Raw genomic sequence first — 26,669 nt, forward strand, 5'->3', positions numbered from 1 at the left:
GTAATCTGGCTTCTGCAACTTTGAACATGAAAAATCCAATGAGGAGAAGAAAAGCAGAGCCAAAGAGTCCATCCCAAAATCCGACAAACAAGCAAAATGAACAAAAAACATTGAATTCAATTCTTTCTGATTTTAGAAACTGCATTAAAGAAAGGGTGCACCGGTCCTGGAGATACTGCAATACCAGGTCAATGCGTGGAGTGGACAGAGCAAGCTCTTTTTCCATCTCCCTGTTCTAAAAATCCATTTAATATATGGTCCCCAGATAGGGGACGTATCAGATATTAAACTGATAAGAACAGATACTACACTTGATCTTAGCCAAAAGGCCGAGAAGCGATAACCAGAATTGGTTTCAAACTACGGAGCCACCCAAGGATCCTAAAAAGTCCATTTGTGGAGATGAGCTCCTGGACTCCCGTTAAGAAGACATGTTGTCAACCTCTAGATCCCTTACATGCCTGCACTTTTCGGCTTGCTGCTGCTGCAATCCACGCGTTTTAGATCTGCATAACTCCACCTCTTTAAACACAGCACCTTCACCCCCTGCTGTTCCCACCCGCCTCAACACCGTTGGAAGGGAGGAGAACCAATTAAGGCGGGGGGTGGGGTGGAACGAGCAGCTGTCTACCCTTAGCAGGAGGGCTCCTGATTACATACCTCTCCTGCTGCTGCTGCTGCTGGCTGTCCAGCAGCAGACTGAAGGTGGCTGCTGCTGTGCACAGGTATATAAAGGCTCAGAGCCTATTATGACACGCGCAGCCAGCGTTCCATTGCCACATTCCATCTACTGCAGGCAGGATACCTGGCTGGCTGAATGTCGCTGAGAAGCTCACAGAGACCGCCATAAGCAACAGTTTAACAGAATGCCACAGACTAATCAACCAAACTTTTTGGGTTGGGTTCTCTTTTATAGTCTGCAGGTATTAAATGAAAGAAGTCAGTGTTCCAGCAGAAGGAGACAACGTTTCAGAAAAGGCATTGTAGCAAACCAAAAAAGAAATTTTAAGCGCAGCAGAGTAACCAGCGCACATACCTGTTAGCTCAGGTGAGTTTAAAAGGCTGCTGTTGATAACAAGGGCATTTGCTAAATAGATGGTGTGTGTGCAACAATATACTGAAAGGTCAATTATATTGTGCAGCTTATCTCACCACCTGTAGTTATTTAGGTGAAAGCTCCAAAATGCTTGCCTAATATGTCTGTTTATCCAAAAGGAAGTAAAAAGGGAGACCTAGAAAGATAGCATTGCATCACATTACATGGCAATGCAATGCACAGTTGCTGAAGTTGAACCAAAATGAGCTTGTAATCTGGCTTCTGCAACTTTGAACATGAAAAATCCAATGAGGAGAAGAAAAGCAGAGCCAAAGAGTCCATCCCAAAATCCGACAAACAAGCAAAATGAACAAAAAACATTGAATTCAATTCTTTCTGATTTTAGAAACTGCATTAAAGAAGGGGTGCACCGGTCCTGGAGATACTGCAATACCAGGTCAATGCGTGGAGTGGACAGAGCAAGCTCTTTTTCCATCTCCCTGTTCTAAAAATCCATTTAATATATGGTCCCCAGATAGGGGACGTATCAGATATTAAACTGATAAGAACAGATACTACACTTGATCTTAGCCAAAAGGCCGAGAAGCGATAACCAGAATTGGTTTCAAACTACGGAGCCACCCAAGGATCCTAAAAAGTCCATTTGTGGAGATGAGCTCCTGGACTCCCGTTAAGAAGACATGTTGTCAACCTCTAGATCCCTTACATGCCTGCACTTTTCGGCTTGCTGCTGCTGCAATCCACGCGTTTTAGATCTGCATAACTCCACCTCTTTAAACACAGCACCTTCACCCCCTGCTGTTCCCACCCGCCTCAACACCGTTGGAAGGGAGGAGAACCAATTAAGGCGGGGGGTGGGGTGGAACGAGCAGCTGTCTACCCTTAGCAGGAGGGCTCCTGATTACATACCTCTCCTGCTGCTGCTGCTGCTGGCTGTCCAGCAGCAGACTGAAGGTGGCTGCTGCTGTGCACAGGTATATAAAGGCTCAGAGCCTATTATGACACGCGCAGCCAGCGTTCCATTGCCACATTCCATCTACTGCAGGCAGGAAACCTGGCTGGCTGAATGTCGCTGAGAAGCTCACAGAGACCGCCATAAGCAACAGTTTAACAGAATGCCACAGACTAATCAACCAAACTTTTTGGGTTGGGTTCTCTTTTATAGTCTGCAGGCATTAAATGAAAGAAGTCAGTGTTCCAGCAGAAGGAGACAACGTTTCAGAAAAGGCATTGTAGCAAACCAAAAAATAAATTTTAAGCGCAGCAGAGTAACCAGCGCACATACCTGTTAGCTCAGGTGAGTTTAAAAGGCTGCTGTTGATAACAAGGGCATTTGCTAAATAGATGGTGTGTGTGCAACAATATACTGAAAGGTCAATTATATTGTGCAGCTTATCTCACCACCTGTAGTTATTTAGGTGAAAGCTCCAAAATGCTTGCCTAATATGTCTGTTTATCCAAAAGGAAGTAAAAAGGGAGAGCTAGAAAGATAGCATTGCATCACATTACATGGCAATGCAATGCACAGTTGCTGAAGTTGAACCAAAATGAGCTTGTAATCTGGCTTCTGCAACTTTGAACATGAAAAATCCAATGAGGAGAAGAAAAGCAGAGCCAAAGAGTCCATCCCAAAATCCGACAAACAAGCAAAATGAACAAAAAACATTGAATTCAATTCTTTCTGATTTTAGAAACTGCATTAAAGAAGGGGTGCACCGGTCCTGGAGATACTGCAATACCAGGTCAATGCGTGGAGTGGACAGAGCAAGCTCTTTTTCCATCTCCCTGTTCTAAAAATCCATTTAATATATGGTCCCCAGATAGGGGACGTATCACATATTAAACTGATAAGAACAGATACTACACTTGATCTTAGCCAAAAGGCCGAGAAGCGATAACCAGAATTGGTTTCAAACTACGGAGCCACCCAAGGATCCTAAAAAGTCCATTTGTGGAGATGAGCTCCTGGACTCCCGTTAAGAAGACATGTTGTCAACCTCTAGATCCCTTACATGCCTGCGCTTTTCGGCTTGCTGCTGCTGCAATCCACGCGTTTTAGATCTGCATAACTCCACCTCTTTAAACACAGCACCTTCACCCCCTGCTGTTCCCACCCGCCTCAACACCGTTGGAAGGGAGGAGAACCAATTAAGGCGGGGGGTGGGGTGGAACGAGCAGCTGTCTACCCTTAGCAGGAGGGCTCCTGATTACATACCTCTCCTGCTGCTGCTGCTGCTGGCTGTCCAGCAGCAGACTGAAGGTGGCTGCTGCTGTGCACAGGTATATAAAGGCTCAGAGCCTATTATGACACGCGCAGCCAGCGTTCCATTGCCACATTCCATCTACTGCAGGCAGGATACCTGGCTGGCTGAATGTCGCTGAGAAGCTCACAGAGACCGCCATAAGCAACAGTTTAACAGAATGCCACAGACTAATCAACCAAACTTTTTGGGTTGGGTTCTCTTTTATAGTCTGCAGGCATTAAATGAAAGAAGTCAGTGTTCCAGCAGAAGGAGACAACGTTTCAGAAAAGGCATTGTAGCAAACCAAAAAAGAAATTTTAAGCGCAGCAGAGTAACCAGCGCACATACCTGTTAGCTCAGGTGAGTTTAAAAGGCTGCTGTTGATAACAAGGGCATTTGCTAAATAGATGGTGTGTGTGCAACAATATACTGAAAGGTCAATTATATTGTGCAGCTTATCTCACCACCTGTAGTTATTTAGGTGAAAGCTCCAAAATGCTTGCCTAATATGTCTGTTTATCCAAAAGGAAGTAAAAAGGGAGAGCTAGAAAGATAGCATTGCATCACATTACATGGCAATGCAATGCACAGTTGCTGAAGTTGAACCAAAATGAGCTTGTAATCTGGCTTCTGCAACTTTGAACATGAAAAATCCAATGAGGAGAAGAAAAGCAGAGCCAAAGAGTCCATCCCAAAATCCGACAAACAAGCAAAATGAACAAAAAACATTGAATTCAATTCTTTCTGATTTTAGAAACTGCATTAAAGAAGGGGTGCACCGGTCCTGGAGATACTGCAATACCAGGTCAATGCGTGGAGTGGACAGAGCAAGCTCTTTTTCCATCTCCCTGTTCTAAAAATCCATTTAATATATGGTCCCCAGATAGGGGACGTATCAGATATTAAACTGATAAGAACAGATACTACACTTGATCTTAGCCAAAAGGCCGAGAAGCGGTAACCAGAATTGGTTTCAAACTACGGAGCCACCCAAGGATCCTAAAAAGTCCATTTGTGGAGATGAGCTCCTGGACTCCCGTTAAGAAGACATGTTGTCAACCTCTAGATCCCTTACATGCCTGCACTTTTCGGCTTGCTGCTGCTGCAATCCACGCGTTTTAGATCTGCATAACTCCACCTCTTTAAACACAGCACCTTCACCCCCTGCTGTTCCCACCCGCCTCAACACCGTTGGAAGGGAGGAGAACCAATTAAGGCGGGGGGTGGGGTGGAACGAGCAGCTGTCTACCCTTAGCAGGAGGGCTCCTGATTACATACCTCTCCTGCTGCTGCTGCTGCTGGCTGTCCAGCAGCAGACTGAAGGTGGCTGCTGCTGTGCACAGGTATATAAAGGCTCAGAGCCTATTATGACACGCGCAGCCAGCGTTCCATTGCCACATTCCATCTACTGCAGGAAGGATACCTGGCTGGCTGAATGTCGCTGAGAAGCTCACAGAGACCGCCATAAGCAACAGTTTAACAGAATGCCACAGACTAATCAACCAAACTTTTTGGGTTGGGTTCTCTTTTATAGTCTGCAGGCATTAAATGAAAGAAGTCAGTGTTCCAGCAGAAGGAGACAACGTTTCAGAAAAGGCATTGTAGCAAACCAAAAAAGAAATTTTAAGCGCAGCAGAGTAACCAGCGCACATACCTGTTAGCTCAGGTGAGTTTAAAAGGCTGCTGTTGATAACAAGGGCATTTGCTAAATAGATGGTGTGTGTGCAACAATATACTGAAAGGTCAATTATATTGTGCAGCTTATCTCACCACCTGTAGTTATTTAGGTGAAAGCTCCAAAATGCTTGCCTAATATGTCTGTTTATCCAAAAGGAAGTAAAAAGGGAGAGCTAGAAAGATAGCATTGCATCACATTACATGGCAATGCAATGCACAGTTGCTGAAGTTGAACCAAAATGAGCTTGTAATCTGGCTTCTGCAACTTTGAACATGAAAAATCCAATGAGGAGAAGAAAAGCAGAGCCAAAGAGTCCATCCCAAAATCCGACAAACAAGCAAAATGAACAAAAAACATTGAATTCAATTCTTTCTGATTTTAGAAACTGCATTAAAGAAGGGGTGCACCGGTCCTGGAGATACTGCAATACCAGGTCAATGCGTGGAGTGGACAGAGCAAGCTCTTTTTCCATCTCCCTGTTCTAAAAATCCATTTAATATATGGTCCCCAAATAGGGGACGTATCAGATATTAAACTGATAAGAACAGATACTACACTTGATCTTAGCCAAAAGGCCGAGAAGCGATAATCAGAATTGGTTTCAAACTACGGAGCCACCCAAGGATCCTAAAAAGTCCATTTGTGGAGATGAGCTCCTGGACTCCCGTTAAGAAGACATGTTGTCAACCTCTAGATCCCTTACATGCCTGCACTTTTCGGCTTGCTGCTGCTGCAATCCACGCGTTTTAGATCTGCATAACTCCACCTCTTTAAACACAGCACCTTCACCCCCTGCTGTTCCCACCCGCCTCAACACCGTTGGAAGGGAGGAGAACCAATTAAGGCGGGGGGTGGGGTGGAACGAGCAGCTGTCTACCCTTAGCAGGAGGGCTCCTGATTACATACCTCTCCTGCTGCTGCTGCTGCTGGCTGTCCAGCAGCAGACTGAAGGTGGCTGCTGCTGTGCACAGGTATATAAAGGCTCAGAGCCTATTATGACACGCGCAGCCAGCGTTCCATTGCCACATTCCATCTACTGCAGGCAGGATACCTGGCTGGCTGAATGTCGCTGAGAAGCTCACAGAGACCGCCATAAGCAACAGTTTAACAGAATGCCACAGACTAATCAACCAAACTTTTTGGGTTGGGTTCTCTTTTATAGTCTGCAGGCATTAAATGAAAGAAGTCAGTGTTCCAGCAGAAGGAGACAACGTTTCAGAAAAGGCATTGTAGCAAACCAAAAAAGAAATTTTAAGCGCAGCAGAGTAACCAGCGCACATACCTGTTAGCTCAGGTGAGTTTAAAAGGCTGCTGTTGATAACAAGGGCATTTGCTAAATAGATGGTGTGTGTGCAACAATATACTGAAAGGTCAATTATATTGTGCAGCTTATCTCACCACCTGTAGTTATTTAGGTGAAAGCTCCAAAATGCTTGCCTAATATGTCTGTTTATCCAAAAGGAAGTAAAAAGGGAGAGCTAGAAAGATAGCATTGCATCACATTACATGGCAATGCAATGCACAGTTGCTGAAGTTGAACCAAAATGAGCTTGTAATCTGGCTTCTGCAACTTTGAACATGAAAAATCCAATGAGGAGAAGAAAAGCAGAGCCAAAGAGTCCATCCCAAAATCCGACAAACAAGCAAAATGAACAAAAAACATTGAATTCAATTCTTTCTGATTTTAGAAACTGCATTAAAGAAGGGGTGCACCGGTCCTGGAGATACTGCAATACCAGGTCAATGCGTGGAGTGGACAGAGCAAGCTCTTTTTCCATCTCCCTGTTCTAAAAATCCATTTAATATATGGTCCCCAGATAGGGGACGTATCAGATATTAAACTGATAAGAACAGATACTACACTTGATCTTAGCCAAAAGGCCGAGAAGCGATAACCAGAATTGGTTTCAAACTACGGAGCCACCCAAGGATCCTAAAAAGTCCATTTGTGGAGATGAGCTCCTGGACTCCCGTTAAGAAGACATGTTGTCAACCTCTAGATCCCTTACATGCCTGCACTTTTCGGCTTGCTGCTGCTGCAATCCACGCGTTTTAGATCTGCATAACTCCACCTCTTTAAACACAGCACCTTCACCCCCTGCTGTTCCCACCCGCCTCAACACCGTTGGAAGGGAGGAGAACCAATTAAGGCGGGGGGTGGGGTGGAACGAGCAGCTGTCTACCCTTAGCAGGAGGGCTCCTGATTACATACCTCTCCTGCTGCTGCTGCTGCTGGCTGTCCAGCAGCAGACTGAAGGTGGCTGCTGCTGTGCACAGGTATATAAAGGCTCAGAGCCTATTATGACACGCGCAGCCAGCGTTCCATTGCCACATTCCATCTACTGCAGGCAGGATACCTGGCTGGCTGAATGTCGCTGAGAAGCTCACAGAGACCGCCATAAGCAACAGTTTAACAGAATGCCACAGACTAATCAACCAAACTTTTTGGGTTGGGTTCTCTTTTATAGTCTGCAGGCATTAAATGAAAGAAGTCAGTGTTCCAGCAGAAGGAGACAACGTTTCAGAAAAGGCATTGTAGCAAACCAAAAAAGAAATTTTAAGCGCAGCAGAGTAACCAGCGCACATACCTGTTAGCTCAGGTGAGTTTAAAAGGCTGCTGTTGATAACAAGGGCATTTGCTAAATAGATGGTGTGTGTGCAACAATATACTGAAAGGTCAATTATATTGTGCAGCTTATCTCACCACCTGTAGTTATTTAGGTGAAAGCTCCAAAATGCTTGCCTAATATGTCTGTTTATCCAAAAGGAAGTAAAAAGGGAGAGCTAGAAAGATAGCATTGCATCACATTACATGGCAATGCAATGCACAGTTGCTGAAGTTGAACCAAAATGAGCTTGTAATCTGGCTTCTGCAACTTTGAACATGAAAAATCCAATGAGGAGAAGAAAAGCAGAGCCAAAGAGTCCATCCCAAAATCCGACAAACAAGCAAAATGAACAAAAAACATTGAATTCAATTCTTTCTGATTTTAGAAACTGCATTAAAGAAGGGGTGCACCGGTCCTGGAGATACTGCAATACCAGGTCAATGCGTGGAGTGGACAGAGCAAGCTCTTTTTCCATCTCCCTGTTCTAAAAATCCATTTAATATATGGTCCCCAGATAGGGGACGTATCACATATTAAACTGATAAGAACAGATACTACACTTGATCTTAGCCAAAAGGCCGAGAAGCGATAACCAGAATTGGTTTCAAACTACGGAGCCACCCAAGGATCCTAAAAAGTCCATTTGTGGAGATGAGCTCCTGGACTCCCGTTAAGAAGACATGTTGTCAACCTCTAGATCCCTTACATGCCTGCGCTTTTCGGCTTGCTGCTGCTGCAATCCACGCGTTTTAGATCTGCATAACTCCACCTCTTTAAACACAGCACCTTCACCCCCTGCTGTTCCCACCCGCCTCAACACCGTTGGAAGGGAGGAGAACCAATTAAGGCGGGGGGTGGGGTGGAACGAGCAGCTGTCTACCCTTAGCAGGAGGGCTCCTGATTACATACCTCTCCTGCTGCTGCTGCTGCTGGCTGTCCAGCAGCAGACTGAAGGTGGCTGCTGCTGTGCACAGGTATATAAAGGCTCAGAGCCTATTATGACACGCGCAGCCAGCGTTCCATTGCCACATTCCATCTACTGCAGGCAGGATACCTGGCTGGCTGAATGTCGCTGAGAAGCTCACAGAGACCGCCATAAGCAACAGTTTAACAGAATGCCACAGACTAATCAACCAAACTTTTTGGGTTGGGTTCTCTTTTATAGTCTGCAGGCATTAAATGAAAGAAGTCAGTGTTCCAGCAGAAGGAGACAACGTTTCAGAAAAGGCATTGTAGCAAACCAAAAAAGAAATTTTAAGCGCAGCAGAGTAACCAGCGCACATACCTGTTAGCTCAGGTGAGTTTAAAAGGCTGCTGTTGATAACAAGGGCATTTGCTAAATAGATGGTGTGTGTGCAACAATATACTGAAAGGTCAATTATATTGTGCAGCTTATCTCACCACCTGTAGTTATTTAGGTGAAAGCTCCAAAATGCTTGCCTAATATGTCTGTTTATCCAAAAGGAAGTAAAAAGGGAGAGCTAGAAAGATAGCATTGCATCACATTACATGGCAATGCAATGCACAGTTGCTGAAGTTGAACCAAAATGAGCTTGTAATCTGGCTTCTGCAACTTTGAACATGAAAAATCCAATGAGGAGAAGAAAAGCAGAGCCAAAGAGTCCATCCCAAAATCCGACAAACAAGCAAAATGAACAAAAAACATTGAATTCAATTCTTTCTGATTTTAGAAACTGCATTAAAGAAGGGGTGCACCGGTCCTGGAGATACTGCAATACCAGGTCAATGCGTGGAGTGGACAGAGCAAGCTCTTTTTCCATCTCCCTGTTCTAAAAATCCATTTAATATATGGTCCCCAGATAGGGGACGTATCAGATATTAAACTGATAAGAACAGATACTACACTTGATCTTAGCCAAAAGGCCGAGAAGCGGTAACCAGAATTGGTTTCAAACTACGGAGCCACCCAAGGATCCTAAAAAGTCCATTTGTGGAGATGAGCTCCTGGACTCCCGTTAAGAAGACATGTTGTCAACCTCTAGATCCCTTACATGCCTGCACTTTTCGGCTTGCTGCTGCTGCAATCCACGCGTTTTAGATCTGCATAACTCCACCTCTTTAAACACAGCACCTTCACCCCCTGCTGTTCCCACCCGCCTCAACACCGTTGGAAGGGAGGAGAACCAATTAAGGCGGGGGGTGGGGTGGAACGAGCAGCTGTCTACCCTTAGCAGGAGGGCTCCTGATTACATACCTCTCCTGCTGCTGCTGCTGCTGGCTGTCCAGCAGCAGACTGAAGGTGGCTGCTGCTGTGCACAGGTATATAAAGGCTCAGAGCCTATTATGACACGCGCAGCCAGCGTTCCATTGCCACATTCCATCTACTGCAGGAAGGATACCTGGCTGGCTGAATGTCGCTGAGAAGCTCACAGAGACCGCCATAAGCAACAGTTTAACAGAATGCCACAGACTAATCAACCAAACTTTTTGGGTTGGGTTCTCTTTTATAGTCTGCAGGCATTAAATGAAAGAAGTCAGTGTTCCAGCAGAAGGAGACAACGTTTCAGAAAAGGCATTGTAGCAAACCAAAAAAGAAATTTTAAGCGCAGCAGAGTAACCAGCGCACATACCTGTTAGCTCAGGTGAGTTTAAAAGGCTGCTGTTGATAACAAGGGCATTTGCTAAATAGATGGTGTGTGTGCAACAATATACTGAAAGGTCAATTATATTGTGCAGCTTATCTCACCACCTGTAGTTATTTAGGTGAAAGCTCCAAAATGCTTGCCTAATATGTCTGTTTATCCAAAAGGAAGTAAAAAGGGAGAGCTAGAAAGATAGCATTGCATCACATTACATGGCAATGCAATGCACAGTTGCTGAAGTTGAACCAAAATGAGCTTGTAATCTGGCTTCTGCAACTTTGAACATGAAAAATCCAATGAGGAGAAGAAAAGCAGAGCCAAAGAGTCCATCCCAAAATCCGACAAACAAGCAAAATGAACAAAAAACATTGAATTCAATTCTTTCTGATTTTAGAAACTGCATTAAAGAAGGGGTGCACCGGTCCTGGAGATACTGCAATACCAGGTCAATGCGTGGAGTGGACAGAGCAAGCTCTTTTTCCATCTCCCTGTTCTAAAAATCCATTTAATATATGGTCCCCAAATAGGGGACGTATCAGATATTAAACTGATAAGAACAGATACTACACTTGATCTTAGCCAAAAGGCCGAGAAGCGATAATCAGAATTGGTTTCAAACTACGGAGCCACCCAAGGATCCTAAAAAGTCCATTTGTGGAGATGAGCTCCGGGACTCCCGTTAAGAAGACATGTTGTCAACCTCTAGATCCCTTACATGCCTGCACTTTTCGGCTTGCTGCTGCTGCAATCCACGCGTTTTAGATCTGCATAACTCCACCTCTTTAAACACAGCACCTTCACCCCCTGCTGTTCCCACCCGCCTCAACACCGTTGGAAGGGAGGAGAACCAATTAAGGCGGGGGGTGGGGTGGAACGAGCAGCTGTCTACCCTTAGCAGGAGGGCTCCTGATTACATACCTCTCCTGCTGCTGCTGCTGCTGGCTGTCCAGCAGCAGACTGAAGGTGGCTGCTGCTGTGCACAGGTATATAAAGGCTCAGAGCCTATTATGACACGCGCAGCCAGCGTTCCATTGCCACATTCCATCTACTGCAGGCAGGATACCTGGCTGGCTGAATGTCGCTGAGAAGCTCACAGAGACCGCCATAAGCAACAGTTTAACAGAATGCCACAGACTAATCAACCAAACTTTTTGGGTTGGGTTCTCTTTTATAGTCTGCAGGCATTAAATGAAAGAAGTCAGTGTTCCAGCAGAAGGAGACAACGTTTCAGAAAAGGCATTGTAGCAAACCAAAAAAGAAATTTTAAGCGCAGCAGAGTAACCAGCGCACATACCTGTTAGCTCAGGTGAGTTTAAAAGGCTGCTGTTGATAACAAGGGCATTTGCTAAATAGATGGTGTGTGTGCAACAATATACTGAAAGGTCAATTATATTGTGCAGCTTATCTCACCACCTGTAGTTATTTAGGTGAAAGCTCCAAAATGCTTGCCTAATATGTCTGTTTATCCAAAAGGAAGTAAAAAGGGAGAGCTAGAAAGATAGCATTGCATCACATTACATGGCAATGCAATGCACAGTTGCTGAAGTTGAACCAAAATGAGCTTGTAATCTGGCTTCTGCAACTTTGAACATGAAAAATCCAATGAGGAGAAGAAAAGCAGAGCCAAAGAGTCCATCCCAAAATCCGACAAACAAGCAAAATGAACAAAAAACATTGAATTCAATTCTTTCTGATTTTAGAAACTGCATTAAAGAAGGGGTGCACCGGTCCTGGAGATACTGCAATACCAGGTCAATGCGTGGAGTGGACAGAGCAAGCTCTTTTTCCATCTCCCTGTTCTAAAAATCCATTTAATATATGGTCCCCAGATAGGGGACGTATCAGATATTAAACTGATAAGAACAGATACTACACTTGATCTTAGCCAAAAGGCCGAGAAGCGATAACCAGAATTGGTTTCAAACTACGGAGCCACCCAAGGATCCTAAAAAGTCCATTTGTGGAGATGAGCTCCTGGACTCCCGTTAAGAAGACATGTTGTCAACCTCTAGATCCCTTACATGCCTGCACTTTTCGGCTTGCTGCTGCTGCAATCCACGCGTTTTAGATCTGCATAACTCCACCTCTTTAAACACAGCACCTTCACCCCCTGCTGTTCCCACCCGCCTCAACACCGTTGGAAGGGAGGAGAACCAATTAAGGCGGGGGGTGGGGTGGAACGAGCAGCTGTCTACCCTTAGCAGGAGGGCTCCTGATTACATACCTCTCCTGCTGCTGCTGCTGCTGGCTGTCCAGCAGCAGACTGAAGGTGGCTGCTGCTGTGCACAGGTATATAAAGGCTCAGAGCCTATTATGACACGCGCAGCCAGCGTTCCATTGCCACATTCCATCTACTGCAGGCAGGATACCTGGCTGGCTGAATGTCGCTGAGAAGCTCACAGAGACCGCCATAAGCAACAGTTTAACAGAATGCCACAGACTAATCAACCAAACTTTTTGGGTTGGGTTCTCTTTTATAGTCTGCAGGCATTAAATGAAAGAAGTCAGTGTTCCAGCAGAAGGAGACAACGTTTCAGAAAAGGCATTGTAGCAAACCAAAAAAGAAATTTTAAGCGCAGCAGAGTAACCAGCGCACATACCTGTTAGCTCAGGTGAGTTTAAAAGGCTGCTGTTGATAACAAGGGCATTTGCTAAATAGATGGTGTGTGTGCAACAATATACTGAAAGGTCAATTATATTGTGCAGCTTATCTCACCACCTGTAGTTATTTAGGTGAAAGCTCCAAAATGCTTGCCTAATATGTCTGTTTATCCAAAAGGAAGTAAAAAGGGAGAGCTAGAAAGATAGCATTGCATCACATTACATGGCAATGCAATGCACAGTTGCTGAAGTTGAACCAAAATGAGCTTGTAATCTGGCTTCTGCAACTTTGAACATGAAAAATCCAATGAGGAGAAGAAAAGCAGAGCCAAAGAGTCCATCCCAAAATCCGACAAACAAGCAAAATGAACAAAAAACATTGAATTCAATTCTTTCTGATTTTAGAAACTGCATTAAAGAAGGGGTGCACCGGTCCTGGAGATACTGCAATACCAGGTCAATGCGTGGAGTGGACAGAGCAAGCTCTTTTTCCATCTCCCTGTTCTAAAAATCCATTTAATATATGGTCCCCAGATAGGGGACGTATCAGATATTAAACTGATAAGAACAGATACTACACTTGATCTTAGCCAAAAGGCCGAGAAGCGGTAACCAGAATTGGTTTCAAACTACGGAGCCACCCAAGGATCCTAAAAAGTCCATTTGTGGAGATGAGCTCCTGGACTCCCCTTAAGAAGACATGTTGTCAACCTCTAGATCCCTTACATGCCTGCACTTTTCGGCTTGCTGCTGCTGCAATCCACGCGTTTTAGATCTGCATAACTCCACCTCTTTAAACACAGCACCTTCACCCCCTGCTGTTCCCACCCGCCTCAACACCGTTGGAAGGGAGGAGAACCAATTAAGGCGGGGGGTGGGGTGGAACGAGCAGCTGTCTACCCTTAGCAGGAGGGCTCCTGATTACATACCTCTCCTGCTGCTGCTGCTGCTGGCTGTCCAGCAGCAGACTGAAGGTGGCTGCTGCTGTGCACAGGTATATAAAGGCTCAGAGCCTATTATGACACGCGCAGCCAGCGTTCCATTGCCACATTCCATCTACTGCAGGAAGGATACCTGGCTGGCTGAATGTCGCTGAGAAGCTCACAGAGACCGCCATAAGCAACAGTTTAACAGAATGCCACAGACTAATCAACCAAACTTTTTGGGTTGGGTTCTCTTTTATAGTCTGCAGGCATTAAATGAAAGAAGTCAGTGTTCCAGCAGAAGGAGACAACGTTTCAGAAAAGGCATTGTAGCAAACCAAAAAAGAAATTTTAAGCGCAGCAGAGTAACCAGCGCACATACCTGTTAGCTCAGGTGAGTTTAAAAGGCTGCTGTTGATAACAAGGGCATTTGCTAAATAGATGGTGTGTGTGCAACAATATACTGAAAGGTCAATTATATTGTGCAGCTTATCTCACCACCTGTAGTTATTTAGGTGAAAGCTCCAAAATGCTTGCCTAATATGTCTGTTTATCCAAAAGGAAGTAAAAAGGGAGAGCTAGAAAGATAGCATTGCATCACATTACATGGCAATGCAATGCACAGTTGCTGAAGTTGAACCAAAATGAGCTTGTAATCTGGCTTCTGCAACTTTGAACATGAAAAATCCAATGAGGAGAAGAAAAGCAGAGCCAAAGAGTCCATCCCAAAATCCGACAAACAAGCAAAATGAACAAAAAACATTGAATTCAATTCTTTCTGATTTTAGAAACTGCATTAAAGAAGGGGTGCACCGGTCCTGGAGATACTGCAATACCAGGTCAATGCGTGGAGTGGACAGAGCAAGCTCTTTTTCCATCTCCCTGTTCTAAAAATCCATTTAATATATGGTCCCCAGATAGGGGACGTATCAGATATTAAACTGATAAGAACAGATACTACACTTGATCTTAGCCAAAAGGCCGAGAAGCGATAACCAGAATTGGTTTCAAACTACGGAGCCACCCAAGGATCCTAAAAAGTCCATTTGTGGAGATGAGCTCCTGGACTCCCGTTAAGAAGACATGTTGTCAACCTCTAGATCCCTTACATGCCTGCACTTTTCGGCTTGCTGCTGCTGCAATCCACGCGTTTTAGATCTGCATAACTCCACCTCTTTAAACACAGCACCTTCACCCCCTGCTGTTCCCACCCGCCTCAACACCGTTGGAAGGGAGGAGAACCAATTAAGGCGGGGGGTGGGGTGGAACGAGCAGCTGTCTACCCTTAGCAGGAGGGCTCCTGATTACATACCTCTCCTGCTGCTGCTGCTGCTGCTGGCTGTCCAGCAGCAGACTGAAGGTGGCTGCTGCTGTGCACAGGTATATAAAGGCTCCAGAGCCTATTATGACACGCGCAGCCAGCGTTCCATTGCCACATTCCATCTACTGCAGGCAGGATACCTGGCTGGCTGAATGTCGCTGAGAAGCTCACAGAGACCGCCATAAGCAACAGTTTAACAGAATGCCACAGACTAATCAACCAAACTTTTTGGGCTGGGTTCTCTTTTATAGTCTGCAGGCATTAAATGAAAGAAGTCAGTGTTCCAGCAGAAGGAGACAACGTTTCAGAAAAGGCATTGTAGCAAACCAAAAAAGAAATTTTAAGCGCAGCAGAGTAACCAGCGCACATACCTGTTAGCTCAGGTGAGTTTAAAAGGCTGCTGTTGATAACAAGGGCATTTGCTAAATAGATGGTGTGTGTGCAACAATATACTGAAAGGTCAATTATATTGTGCAGCTTATCTCACCACCTGTAGTTATTTAGGTGAAAGCTCCAAAATGCTTGCCTAATATGTCTGTTTATCCAAAAGGAAGTAAAAAGGGAGAGCTAGAAAGATAGCATTGCATCACATTATGTTATGCACACGCCCGGGCTAAGCGGCGTGTGCGTGTGATTGGTAGTGATTCCACTGGACCGTGCCGGAGAGTGAATGCCTGGAGGGGCGTGACTAAGTATTCACCCGATCCGACCAGGGTCGCACGACGGCATACGACGCCAGTGCACCAAGGAGGAACCGAGCAGAGGGACCAGGTGCTACTCCAGGACAGACCCCGGACACGGCTGTTGACCCACACAGGGGAATACAGGAACAGGCTGGTAGGCTGGCACACAGACTGGTATGCAGGCAGGCGGGTATGCAGGCAGGCGGGTATGCAGGCAGGGGGGTAAAGGCAAGCACAGCTAGAGTGCAGACAAGGCTGAGCAGGGAGGACAGGGCTCTGTTCACACGGAACAGACAGGAAGGGAAAGACAGACCAGATACTCACACAGTACTTGCAGAGACAACAAGCAGGAGTTAGGTACGAGTTCAGACTCTGCAGAAAAAGGAAGGGAACGGACATAGAGGCAAAACAGGTAAAGGACAGGAGAGAGTTCAGACTGGAACTGAGTGTACGGAGAAGACCGACACTGCAGAGGGATACAGGAGCGGGTCTGGGAATACGGCCCCCAGAGAGGCGGAACGAACAGGCAAGGAGCGTGTTCAGACAGGACAGACCAGACACAGGAGCGGGTCTAGGAAATCGGCCACTAGAAGGCGAGAGGAACAGGCTAGGAGCGTGTTCAGACAGGACAGACAAGAGAACACAGAAAGGACTCAGTTCAGACACGGGAACTAATACCGCAAAGCAGGAGACATACAGGACTTAGTTCAGACACGGGAACTAATACCGCAAAGCAGGAGACATACAGGACACAGTTCAGACACGGAGCTGATACCGCAAAGCAGGAGACATACAGGACTCAGTTCAGACACGGGAACTGATACAAAAAGCAGGAGACATACAGGACTCAGTTCAGACACGGGAACTGATACAAAAAGCAGGAGACATACAGGACTAGTTCAGACACGGGAACTAATACCGCAAAGCAGGAGAAATACAGGACTCAGTTCAGACACGGAAACTGATACAAAAAGCAGGAGACATACAGGACTCAGTTCAGACACAGGAACTGATACAAAAAGCAGGAGACATACAGGACTCAGTTCAGACACGGGAACTAATACCGAAAAGCAGGAGACATACAGGACTTAGTTCAGACACGGGAACTAATACCGCAAAGCAGGAGACATACAGGACTAAGTTCAGACAGGCCTGGAAATACAGCCTCCAGGAAAGGCAGACAAGGAAACAAAGACGGGACCTGGCACCTTCAGAGTGCAAGCACACACTGAAGGAAAACACTTATGCTCAGGCAGGGATAGAAGGGAGCTGCTGAGCTATATACCAAGTGTCAGACAGCAATAGGCTGAGGACGCACAAGGGGCGTGACCCACAGCAGGTACAAAAAGCAGGAAGTGATCGGGCGCCGCCCTTAAGCAGCAGAGACAGACACAAACAGACAGCATGGAGGGAAGCCAGAGAGACACTCTGGACAGGAGATCAAGTGCGCTCTCTTGCACAGTGGGAGATGGACCACCATGCAAGGACGCCGCCAGGTATGTTACAGTACCTCCCCCCTTACGCCCCCTCTTCTTCAGGCCTGCCAGAATCTTCCGCAGGGAATTCGAGGACCAGTCGTTCACTGGGTTGGAGGGGGACAGAGACTTGAGGGTAATCTCTGCTTCGAGGTACATCTTGTCAAGCTCACAGGAAAAAATAGACGGGTTATCAGGTACATAATGAGGAAAAGTCACTGTCTCTTTGTTATCTGGTGGTACCCCGGAGGATTCAGGAAACAACTGGAGGTCCTCCGCCGGGTCAGAAGAGTGCAGAGGCTCAGAGAAAACAACTGCTTCAGAGTACACTAGGTCGGACTCACTGGAGGAAGCAGGCGAGGTATCGGGTACCGAGTATAGGAAAGTCTCTGTCCATTCACCACCAGGTGGCACCCCGAAGGGTTCTGAACACAACTGGAGGTCCTCCGCCTGGTCGGAGGGGTGTAGAGACTCGGGAGTAACCTCTGCTTCGGAGTACACTAGGTTGGACTCACTGGACGAAGCGAGCGAGGTATCAGGTACAGAGTATAGGAGAGTCTCTGTCCTTTCACCACCAGGTGGCACCCCAAAGGGTTCTGAACACAACTGGAGGTCCTCCGCCTGGTCGGAGGGGTGTAGAGACTCGGGAGTAACCTCTGCTTCGGAGTACACTAGGTTGGACTCACTGGACGAAGCGAGCGAGGTATCAGGTACAGAGTATAGGAGAGTCTCTGTCCTTTCGCTACCAGGTAGCACCCCGAAGGGTTCAGGAGACAACTGGAGATCCTCCGCCTGGTCGGAGGGGTGTAGAGACTCGGGGGTAACTACCACTTTGGGGTACCCATTGTCAGGCTCACAGGACGAAGCGGACAAAGTATTGAGTACCGGGTGTAGAGAAGTCTCTCTCCATTTGTCATCGAGTGGTATCCCGGAGGATTCAGGAGGCAACAGGGGATCCTCCGCCAGGTAGTAGAGGTGCACAGACTCAGAGGTAACCACAGCTTTGGAGCATCCTTGGACATGCACACCGGTTAAAGAGAGAGAAGCATCTGATGCCGGGTGCAGGAAGTTCTCCTGTGTGGAGTCTCGATGGGCAGAAGTCTCTTCGGGCAGGAGAACTGGTGCACTACCCACGCACATTACCCATTGGGGTTTCTCCGGGATACAGGGAGATGAAGCTTCAGTAGGGACTTCAAGGTTGGGGTCAGGAGGTCTCAGGGAGGACAGACCCTGGCGTGACGGCTTGCCTCTACGTCTAGCACGTCTGGACTGCCTCTTGAGGTTGAGAGAAGTATTCCGGAAAGCGTAGTCACCCTGTGAGGATTCTGGGTGGGCAGTAGTCTCATTGGGCTGGAGGACTATTGCGCTACCCACACACATTACCCATCGGGGCTGCTCCGGGATATTGGGAGGTGAAGCTTCAGCAGGAGCCTCCGGGTTAGGATCATCGAAGACCATTAGAAAGGCCACCAGGAAGGCCATTAGGTCCCGGAGGATCGGATCCTGTGTTTCATATAGGGGGTTGATCCATTCCAAGGCATCACCCGCCAGGTAAGACATCATAAAGGCCACTTTAGCCCAATCGGAAGGAAAGTAGAGAGGGTAGGCCTTAAAGTGTAGCATGCATTGCTCCACAAATGCACGACACTGTCTTGGATCCCCATAGTAACGTGGCGGATCCGCAGGAACGAGAGCTGATAGATCCATCTGGACGGTGCGTAATTTCGCCTGGAACTCAGCTAAGAGAAAAAAAAATTTATTTATTTATTTTAATGCATATATTCGCTGGAAAACTTCTCAGAGGGCGAAGGCCGTGGGGCTCAACGGGAACCATGGCCTGAGCATGCTGTTATGCACACGCCCGGGCTAAGCGGCGTGTGCGTGTGATTGGTAGTGATTCCACTGGACCGTGCCGGAGAGTGAATGCCTGGAGGGGCGTGACTAAGTATTCACCCGATCCGACCAGGGTCGCACGACGGCATACGACGCCAGTGCACCAAGGAGGAACCGAGCAGAGGGACCAGGTGCTACTCCAGGACAGACCCCGGACACGGCTGTTGACCCACACAGGGGAATACAGGAACAGGCTGGTAGGCTGGCACACAGACTGGTATGCAGGCAGGCGGGTATGCAGGCAGGCGGGTATGCAGGCAGGGGGGTAAAGGCAAGCACAGCTAGAGTGCAGACAAGGCTGAGCAGGGAGGACAGGGCTCTGTTCACACGGAACAGACAGGAAGGGAAAGACAGACCAGATACTCACACAGTACTTGCAGAGACAACAAGCAGGAGTTAGGTACGAGTTCAGACTCTGCAGAAAAAGGAAGGGAACGGACATAGAGGCAAAACAGGTAAAGGACAGGAGAGAGTTCAGACTGGAACTGAGTGTACGGAGAAGACCGACACTGCAGAGGGATACAGGAGCGGGTCTGGGAATACGGCCCCCAGAGAGGCGGAACGAACAGGCAAGGAGCGTGTTCAGACAGGACAGACCAGACACAGGAGCGGGTCTAGGAAATCGGCCACTAGAAGGCGAGAGGAACAGGCTAGGAGCGTGTTCAGACAGGACAGACAAGAGAACACAGAAAGGACTCAGTTCAGACACGGGAACTAATACCGCAAAGCAGGAGACATACAGGACTTAGTTCAGACACGGGAACTAATACCGCAAAGCAGGAGACATACAGGACACAGTTCAGACACGGGAGCTGATACCGCAAAGCAGGAGACATACAGGACTCAGTTCAGACACGGGAACTGATACAAAAAGCAGGAGACATACAGGACTCAGTTCAGACACGGGAACTGATACAAAAAGCAGGAGACATACAGGACTAGTTCAGACACGGGAACTAATACCGCAAAGCAGGAGAAATACAGGACTCAGTTCAGACACGGAAACTGATACAAAAAGCAGGAGACATACAGGACTCAGTTCAGACACAGGAACTGATACAAAAAGCAGGAGACATACAGGACTCAGTTCAGACACGGGAACTAATACCGAAAAGCAGGAGACATACAGGACTTAGTTCAGACACGGGAACTAATACCGCAAAGCAGGAGACATACAGGACTAAGTTCAGACAGGCCTGGAAATACAGCCTCCAGGAAAGGCAGACAAGGAAACAAAGACGGGACCTGGCACCTTCAGAGTGCAAGCACACACTGAAGGAAAACACTTATGCTCAGGCAGGGATAGAAGGGAGCTGCTGAGCTATATACCAAGTGTCAGACAGCAATAGGCTGAGGACGCACAAGGGGCGTGACCCACAGCAGGTACAAAAAGCAGGAAGTGATCGGGCGCCGCCCTTAAGCAGCAGAGACAGACACAAACAGACAGCATGGAGGGAAGCCAGAGAGACACTCTGGACAGGAGATCAAGTGCGCTCTCTTGCACAGTGGGAGATGGACCACCATGCAAGGACGCCGCCAGGTATGTTACACATTACATGGCAATGCAATGCACAGTTGCTGAAGTTGAACCAAAATGAGCTTGTAATCTGGCTTCTGCAACTTTGAACATGAAAAATCCAATGAGGAGAAGAAAAGCAGAGCCAAAGAGTCCATCCCAAAATCCGACAAACAAGCAAAATGAACAAAAAACATTGAATTCAATTCTTTCTGATTTTAGAAACTGCATTAAAGAAGGGGTGCACCGGTCCTGGAGATACTGCAATACCAGGTCAATGCGTGGAGTGGACAGAGCAAGCTCTTTTTCCATCTCCCTGTTCTAAAAATCCATTTAATATATGGTCCCCAGATAGGGGACGTATCAGATATTAAACTGATAAGAACAGATACTACACTTGATCTTAGCCAAAAGGCCGAGAAGCGATAACCAGAATTGGTTTCAAACTACGGAGCCACCCAAGGATCCTAAAAAGTCCATTTGTGGAGATGAGCTCCTGGACTCCCGTTAAGAAGACATGTTGTCAACCTCTAGATCCCTTACATGCCTGCACTTTTCGGCTTGCTGCTGCTGCAATCCACGCGTTTTAGATCTGCATAACTCCACCTCTTTAAACACAGCACCTTCACCCCCTGCTGTTCCCACCCGCCTCAACACCGTTGGAAGGGAGGAGAACCAATTAAGGCGGGGGGTGGGGTGGAACGAGCAGCTGTCTACCCTTAGCAGGAGGGCTCCTGATTACATACCTCTCCTGCTGCTGCTGCTGCTGGCTGTCCAGCAGCAGACTGAAGGTGGCTGCTGCTGTGCACAGGTATATAAAGGCTCAGAGCCTATTATGACACGCGCAGCCAGCGTTCCATTGCCACATTCCATCTACTGCAGGCAGGATACCTGGCTGGCTGAATGTCGCTGAGAAGCTCACAGAGACCGCCATAAGCAACAGTTTAACAGAATGCCACAGACTAATCAACCAAACTTTTTGGGTTGGGTTCTCTTTTATAGTCTGCAGGCATTAAATGAAAGAAGTCAGTGTTCCAGCAGAAGGAGACAACGTTTCAGAAAAGGCATTGTAGCAAACCAAAAAAGAAATTTTAAGCGCAGCAGAGTAACCAGCGCACATACCTGTTAGCTCAGGTGAGTTTAAAAGGCTGCTGTTGATAACAAGGGCATTTGCTAAATAGATGGTGTGTGTGCAACAATATACTGAAAGGTCAATTATATTGTGCAGCTTATCTCACCACCTGTAGTTATTTAGGTGAAAGCTCCAAAATGCTTGCCTAATATGTCTGTTTATCCAAAAGGAAGTAAAAAGGGAGAGCTAGAAAGATAGCATTGCATCACATTACATGGCAATGCAATGCACAGTTGCTGAAGTTGAACCAAAATGAGCTTGTAATCTGGCTTCTGCAACTTTGAACATGAAAAATCCAATGAGGAGAAGAAAAGCAGAGCCAAAGAGTCCATCCCAAAATCCGACAAACAAGCAAAATGAACAAAAAACATTGAATTCAATTCTTTCTGATTTTAGAAACTGCATTAAAGAAGGGGTGCACCGGTCCTGGAGATACTGCAATACCAGGTCAATGCGTGGAGTGGACAGAGCAAGCTCTTTTTCCATCTCCCTGTTCTAAAAATCCATTTAATATATGGTCCCCAGATAGGGGACGTATCAGATATTAAACTGATAAGAACAGATACTACACTTGATCTTAGCCAAAAGGCCGAGAAGCGATAACCAGAATTGGTTTCAAACTACGGAGCCACCCAAGGATCCTAAAAAGTCCATTTGTGGAGATGAGCTCCTGGACTCCCGTTAAGAAGACATGTTGTCAACCTCTAGATCCCTTACATGCCTGCACTTTTCGGCTTGCTGCTGCTGCAATCCACGCGTTTTAGATCTGCATAACTCCACCTCTTTAAACACAGCACCTTCACCCCCTGCTGTTCCCACCCGCCTCAACACCGTTGGAAGGGAGGAGAACCAATTAAGGCGGGGGGTGGGGTGGAACGAGCAGCTGTCTACCCTTAGCAGGAGGGCTCCTGATTACATACCTCTCCTGCTGCTGCTGCTGCTGGCTGTCCAGCAGCAGACTGAAGGTGGCTGCTGCTGTGCACAGGTATATAAAGGCTCAGAGCCTATTATGACACGCGCAGCCAGCGTTCCATTGCCACATTCCATCTACTGCAGGCAGGATACCTGGCTGGCTGAATGTCGCTGAGAAGCTCACAGAGACCGCCATAAGCAACAGTTTAACAGAATGCCACAGACTAATCAACCAAACTTTTTGGGTTGGGTTCTCTTTTATAGTCTGCAGGCATTAAATGAAAGAAGTCAGTGTTCCAGCAGAAGGAGACAACGTTTCAGAAAAGGCATTGTAGCAAACCAAAAAAGAAATTTTAAGCGCAGCAGAGTAACCAGCGCACATACCTGTTAGCTCAGGTGAGTTTAAAAGGCTGCTGTTGATAACAAGGGCATTTGCTAAATAGATGGTGTGTGTGCAACAATATACTGAAAGGTCAATTATATTGTGCAGCTTATCTCACCACCTGTAGTTATTTAGGTGAAAGCTCCAAAATGCTTGCCTAATATGTCTGTTTATCCAAAAGGAAGTAAAAAGGGAGAGCTAGAAAGATAGCATTGCATCACATTACATGGCAATGCAATGCACAGTTGCTGAAGTTGAACCAAAATGAGCTTGTAATCTGGCTTCTGCAACTTTGAACATGAAAAATCCAATGAGGAGAAGAAAAGCAGAGCCAAAGAGTCCATCCCAAAATCCGACAAACAAGCAAAATGAACAAAAAACATTGAATTCAATTCTTTCTGATTTTAGAAACTGCATTAAAGAAGGGGTGCACCGGTCCTGGAGATACTGCAATACCAGGTCAATGCGTGGAGTGGACAGAGCAAGCTCTTTTTCCATCTCCCTGTTCTAAAAATCCATTTAATATATGGTCCCCAGATAGGGGACGTATCAGATATTAAACTGATAAGAACAGATACTACACTTGATCTTAGCCAAAAGGCCGAGAAGCGATAACCAGAATTGGTTTCAAACTACGGAGCCACCCAAGGATCCTAAAAAGTCCATTTGTGGAGATGAGCTCCTGGACTCCCGTTAAGAAGACATGTTGTCAACCTCTAGATCCCTTACATGCCTGCACTTTTCGGCTTGCTGCTGCTGCAATCCACGCGTTTTAGATCTGCATAACTCCACCTCTTTAAACACAGCACCTTCACCCCCTGCTGTTCCCACCCGCCTCAACACCGTTGGAAGGGAGGAGAACCAATTAAGGCGGGGGGTGGGGTGGAACGAGCAGCTGTCTACCCTTAGCAGGAGGGCTCCTGATTACATACCTCTCCTGCTGCTGCTGCTGCTGGCTATCCAGCAGCAGACTGAAGGTGGCTGCTGCTGTGCACAGGTATATAAAGGCTCAGAGCCTATTATGACATGCGCAGCCAGCGTTCCATTGCCACATTCCATCTACTGCAGGCAGGATACCTGGCTGGCTGAATGTCGCTGAGAAGCTCACAGAGACCGCCATAAGCAACAGTTTAACAGAATGCCACAGACTAATCAACCAAACTTTTTGGGTTGAGTTCTCTTTTATAGTCTGCAGGCATTAAATGAAAGAAGTCAGTGTTCCAGCAGAAGGAGACAACGTTTCAGAAAAGGCATTGTAGCAAACCAAAAAAGAAATTTTAAGCGCAGCAGAGTAACCAGCGCACATACCTGTTAGCTCAGGTGAGTTTAAAAGGCTGCTGTTGATAACAAGGGCATTTGCTAAATAGATGGTGTGTGTGCAACAATATACTGAAAGGTCAATTATATTGTGCAGCTTATCTCACCACCTGTAGTTATTTAGGTGAAAGCTCCAAAATGCTTGCCTAATATGTCTGTTTATCCAAAAGGAAGTAAAAAGGGAGAGCTAGAAAGATAGCATTGCATCACATTACATGGCAATGCAATGCACAGTTGCTGAAGTTGAACCAAAATGAGCTTGTAATCTGGCTTCTGCAACTTTGAACATGAAAAATCCAATGAGGAGAAGAAAAGCAGAGCCAAAGAGTCCATCCCAAAATCCGACAAACAAGCAAAATGAACAAAAAACATTGAATTCAATTCTTTCTGATTTTAGAAACTGCATTAAAGAAGGGGTGCACCGGTCCTGGAGATACTGCAATACCAGGTCAATGCGTGGAGTGGACAGAGCAAGCTCTTTTTCCATCTCCCTGTTCTAAAAATCCATTTAATATATGGTCCCCAGATAGGGGACGTATCAGATATTAAACTGATAAGAACAGATACTACACTTGATCTTAGCCAAAAGGCCGAGAAGCGATAACCAGAATTGGTTTCAAACTACGGAGCCACCCAAGGATCCTAAAAAGTCCATTTGTGGAGATGAGCTCCTGGACTCCCGTTAAGAAGACATGTTGTCAACCTCTAGATCCCTTACATGCCTGCACTTTTTGGCTTGCTGCTGCTGCAATCCACGCGTTTTAGATCTGCATAACTCCACCTCTTTAAACACAGCACCTTCACCCCCTGCTGTTCCCACCCGCCTCAACACCGTTGGAAGGGAGGAGAACCAATTAAGGCGGGGGGGTGGGGTGGAACGAGCAGCTGTCTACCCTTAGCAGGAGGGCTCCTGATTACATACCTCTCCTGCTGCTGCTGCTGCTGGCTGTCCAGCAGCAGACTGAAGGTGGCTGCTGCTGTGCACAGGTATATAAAGGCTCAGAGCCTATTATGACACGCGCAGCCAGCGTTCCATTGCCACATTCCATCTACTGCAGGCAGGATACCTGGCTGGCTGAATGTCGCTGAGAAGCTCACAGAGACCGCCATAAGCAACAGTTTAACAGAATGCCACAGACTAATCAACCAAACTTTTTGGGTTTGGTTCTCTTTTATAGTCTGCAGGCATTAAATGAAAGAAGTCAGTGTTCCAGCAGAAGGAGACAACGTTTCAGAAAAGGCATTGTAGCAAACCAAAAAAGAAATTTTAAGCGCAGCAGAGTAACCAGCGCACATACCTGTTAGCTCAGGTGAGTTTAAAAGGCTGCTGTTGATAACAAGGGCATTTGCTAAATAGATGGTGTGTGTGCAACAATATACTGAAAGGTCAATTATATTGTGCAGCTTATCTCACCACCTGTAGTTATTTAGGTGAAAGCTCCAAAATGCTTGCCTAATATGTCTGTTTATCCAAAAGGAAGTAAAAAGGGAGAGCTAGAAAGATAGCATTGCATCACATTACATGGCAATGCAATGCACAGTTGCTGAAGTTGAACCAAAATGAGCTTGTAATCTGGCTTCTGCAACTTTGAACATGAAAAATCCAATGAGGAGAAGAAAAGCAGAGCCAAAGAGTCCATCCCAAAATCCGACAAACATGCAAAATGAACAAAAAACATTGAATTCAATTCTTTCTGATTTTAGAAACTGCATTAAAGAAGGGGTGCACCGGTCCTGGAGATACTGCAATACCAGGTCAATGCGTGGAGTGGACAGAGCAAGCTCTTTTTCCATCTCCCTGTTCTAAAATTCCATTTAATATATGGTCCCCAGATAGGGGACGTATGAGATATTAAACTGATAAGAACAGATTTTTTTTTTTTTTTTTCCTCAGATTAAGACCCACATTAATTTATGCATCATAGCGCATATTCACATAACGGGTTCTCAAATCATCATTCGGAAAAACAAAAACAAAATCCCAAAAATCACAACCCTGCAATTAACTGTTACTTACTGTAAGAAGTCCAATGTGAAAAGTTCCAGAGTGCTTCTGCTGCTGTCTCACCATACTTCTTTTTATCCAATAAATAGGCATAAAACAGTCTAGCAAGAAAAATCTTTCTGCATTCCATGGGGGAAAAAACAATCTTTTTAAAAATCACCAAATTCCGAACGTCTCATAAAACCTCTTTATATATGACAAAAATAATCCAGCTTGCCCGCTTCCTTTGCGAGTACTTAAAATCTTGACCTATTAAAATCCTTTCAAAATCGAAACAATGAAAACCAACTAAAGCAACAAACATACGTGACAACAAGGT

At 46.2% G+C, this 26,669-nt stretch overlaps 17 non-coding genes across 17 annotated transcripts; all 17 read right to left on the reverse strand.

Moving 5' to 3' along the window:
* Nucleotides 1-150: 150 nt before the first annotated feature.
* On the reverse strand, nt 151-341 carry LOC141207410 (U2 spliceosomal RNA). Its single transcript, XR_012277749.1, has one exon. It is a non-coding gene; the product is annotated as a U2 spliceosomal RNA (small nuclear RNA).
* A 1,115-nt stretch (nt 342-1,456) lies between these two features.
* LOC141207582 (U2 spliceosomal RNA) lies at nt 1,457-1,647 on the reverse strand. Its single transcript, XR_012277914.1, has one exon. It is a non-coding gene; the product is annotated as a U2 spliceosomal RNA (small nuclear RNA).
* A 1,115-nt stretch (nt 1,648-2,762) lies between these two features.
* Nucleotides 2,763-2,953, reverse strand: LOC141207233 (U2 spliceosomal RNA). Its single transcript, XR_012277654.1, has one exon. It is a non-coding gene; the product is annotated as a U2 spliceosomal RNA (small nuclear RNA).
* Nucleotides 2,954-4,068: 1,115 nt separating this feature from the next.
* On the reverse strand, nt 4,069-4,259 carry LOC141207127 (U2 spliceosomal RNA). Its single transcript, XR_012277550.1, has one exon. It is a non-coding gene; the product is annotated as a U2 spliceosomal RNA (small nuclear RNA).
* A 1,115-nt stretch (nt 4,260-5,374) lies between these two features.
* LOC141207201 (U2 spliceosomal RNA) lies at nt 5,375-5,565 on the reverse strand. Its single transcript, XR_012277622.1, has one exon. It is a non-coding gene; the product is annotated as a U2 spliceosomal RNA (small nuclear RNA).
* Nucleotides 5,566-6,680: 1,115 nt separating this feature from the next.
* LOC141207583 (U2 spliceosomal RNA) lies at nt 6,681-6,871 on the reverse strand. The gene has a single exon (XR_012277915.1). It is a non-coding gene; the product is annotated as a U2 spliceosomal RNA (small nuclear RNA).
* A 1,115-nt stretch (nt 6,872-7,986) lies between these two features.
* LOC141207234 (U2 spliceosomal RNA) lies at nt 7,987-8,177 on the reverse strand. The gene has a single exon (XR_012277655.1). It is a non-coding gene; the product is annotated as a U2 spliceosomal RNA (small nuclear RNA).
* Nucleotides 8,178-9,292: 1,115 nt separating this feature from the next.
* On the reverse strand, nt 9,293-9,483 carry LOC141207128 (U2 spliceosomal RNA). The gene has a single exon (XR_012277551.1). It is a non-coding gene; the product is annotated as a U2 spliceosomal RNA (small nuclear RNA).
* A 1,115-nt stretch (nt 9,484-10,598) lies between these two features.
* Nucleotides 10,599-10,789, reverse strand: LOC141207315 (U2 spliceosomal RNA). The gene has a single exon (XR_012277715.1). It is a non-coding gene; the product is annotated as a U2 spliceosomal RNA (small nuclear RNA).
* A 1,115-nt stretch (nt 10,790-11,904) lies between these two features.
* On the reverse strand, nt 11,905-12,095 carry LOC141207585 (U2 spliceosomal RNA). Its single transcript, XR_012277917.1, has one exon. It is a non-coding gene; the product is annotated as a U2 spliceosomal RNA (small nuclear RNA).
* Nucleotides 12,096-13,210: 1,115 nt separating this feature from the next.
* LOC141207129 (U2 spliceosomal RNA) lies at nt 13,211-13,401 on the reverse strand. The gene has a single exon (XR_012277552.1). It is a non-coding gene; the product is annotated as a U2 spliceosomal RNA (small nuclear RNA).
* A 1,115-nt stretch (nt 13,402-14,516) lies between these two features.
* Nucleotides 14,517-14,707, reverse strand: LOC141207586 (U2 spliceosomal RNA). Its single transcript, XR_012277918.1, has one exon. It is a non-coding gene; the product is annotated as a U2 spliceosomal RNA (small nuclear RNA).
* Nucleotides 14,708-20,838: 6,131 nt separating this feature from the next.
* LOC141207587 (U2 spliceosomal RNA) lies at nt 20,839-21,029 on the reverse strand. The gene has a single exon (XR_012277919.1). It is a non-coding gene; the product is annotated as a U2 spliceosomal RNA (small nuclear RNA).
* A 1,115-nt stretch (nt 21,030-22,144) lies between these two features.
* LOC141207588 (U2 spliceosomal RNA) lies at nt 22,145-22,335 on the reverse strand. Its single transcript, XR_012277920.1, has one exon. It is a non-coding gene; the product is annotated as a U2 spliceosomal RNA (small nuclear RNA).
* A 1,115-nt stretch (nt 22,336-23,450) lies between these two features.
* Nucleotides 23,451-23,641, reverse strand: LOC141207589 (U2 spliceosomal RNA). The gene has a single exon (XR_012277921.1). It is a non-coding gene; the product is annotated as a U2 spliceosomal RNA (small nuclear RNA).
* A 1,115-nt stretch (nt 23,642-24,756) lies between these two features.
* Nucleotides 24,757-24,947, reverse strand: LOC141207591 (U2 spliceosomal RNA). Its single transcript, XR_012277923.1, has one exon. It is a non-coding gene; the product is annotated as a U2 spliceosomal RNA (small nuclear RNA).
* Nucleotides 24,948-26,063: 1,116 nt separating this feature from the next.
* Nucleotides 26,064-26,261, reverse strand: LOC141207348 (U2 spliceosomal RNA). Its single transcript, XR_012277730.1, has one exon. It is a non-coding gene; the product is annotated as a U2 spliceosomal RNA (small nuclear RNA).
* Between the last annotated feature and the right edge of the window lie 408 nt (nt 26,262-26,669).

Source organism: Phyllobates terribilis, unplaced genomic scaffold (genome assembly GCF_046119375.1).
Source record: "Phyllobates terribilis strain yellow unplaced genomic scaffold, ASM4611937v1 Scaffold_160__1_contigs__length_4322635, whole genome shotgun sequence".
NCBI classification, from domain to species: Eukaryota; Metazoa; Chordata; class Amphibia; order Anura; family Dendrobatidae; genus Phyllobates; species Phyllobates terribilis.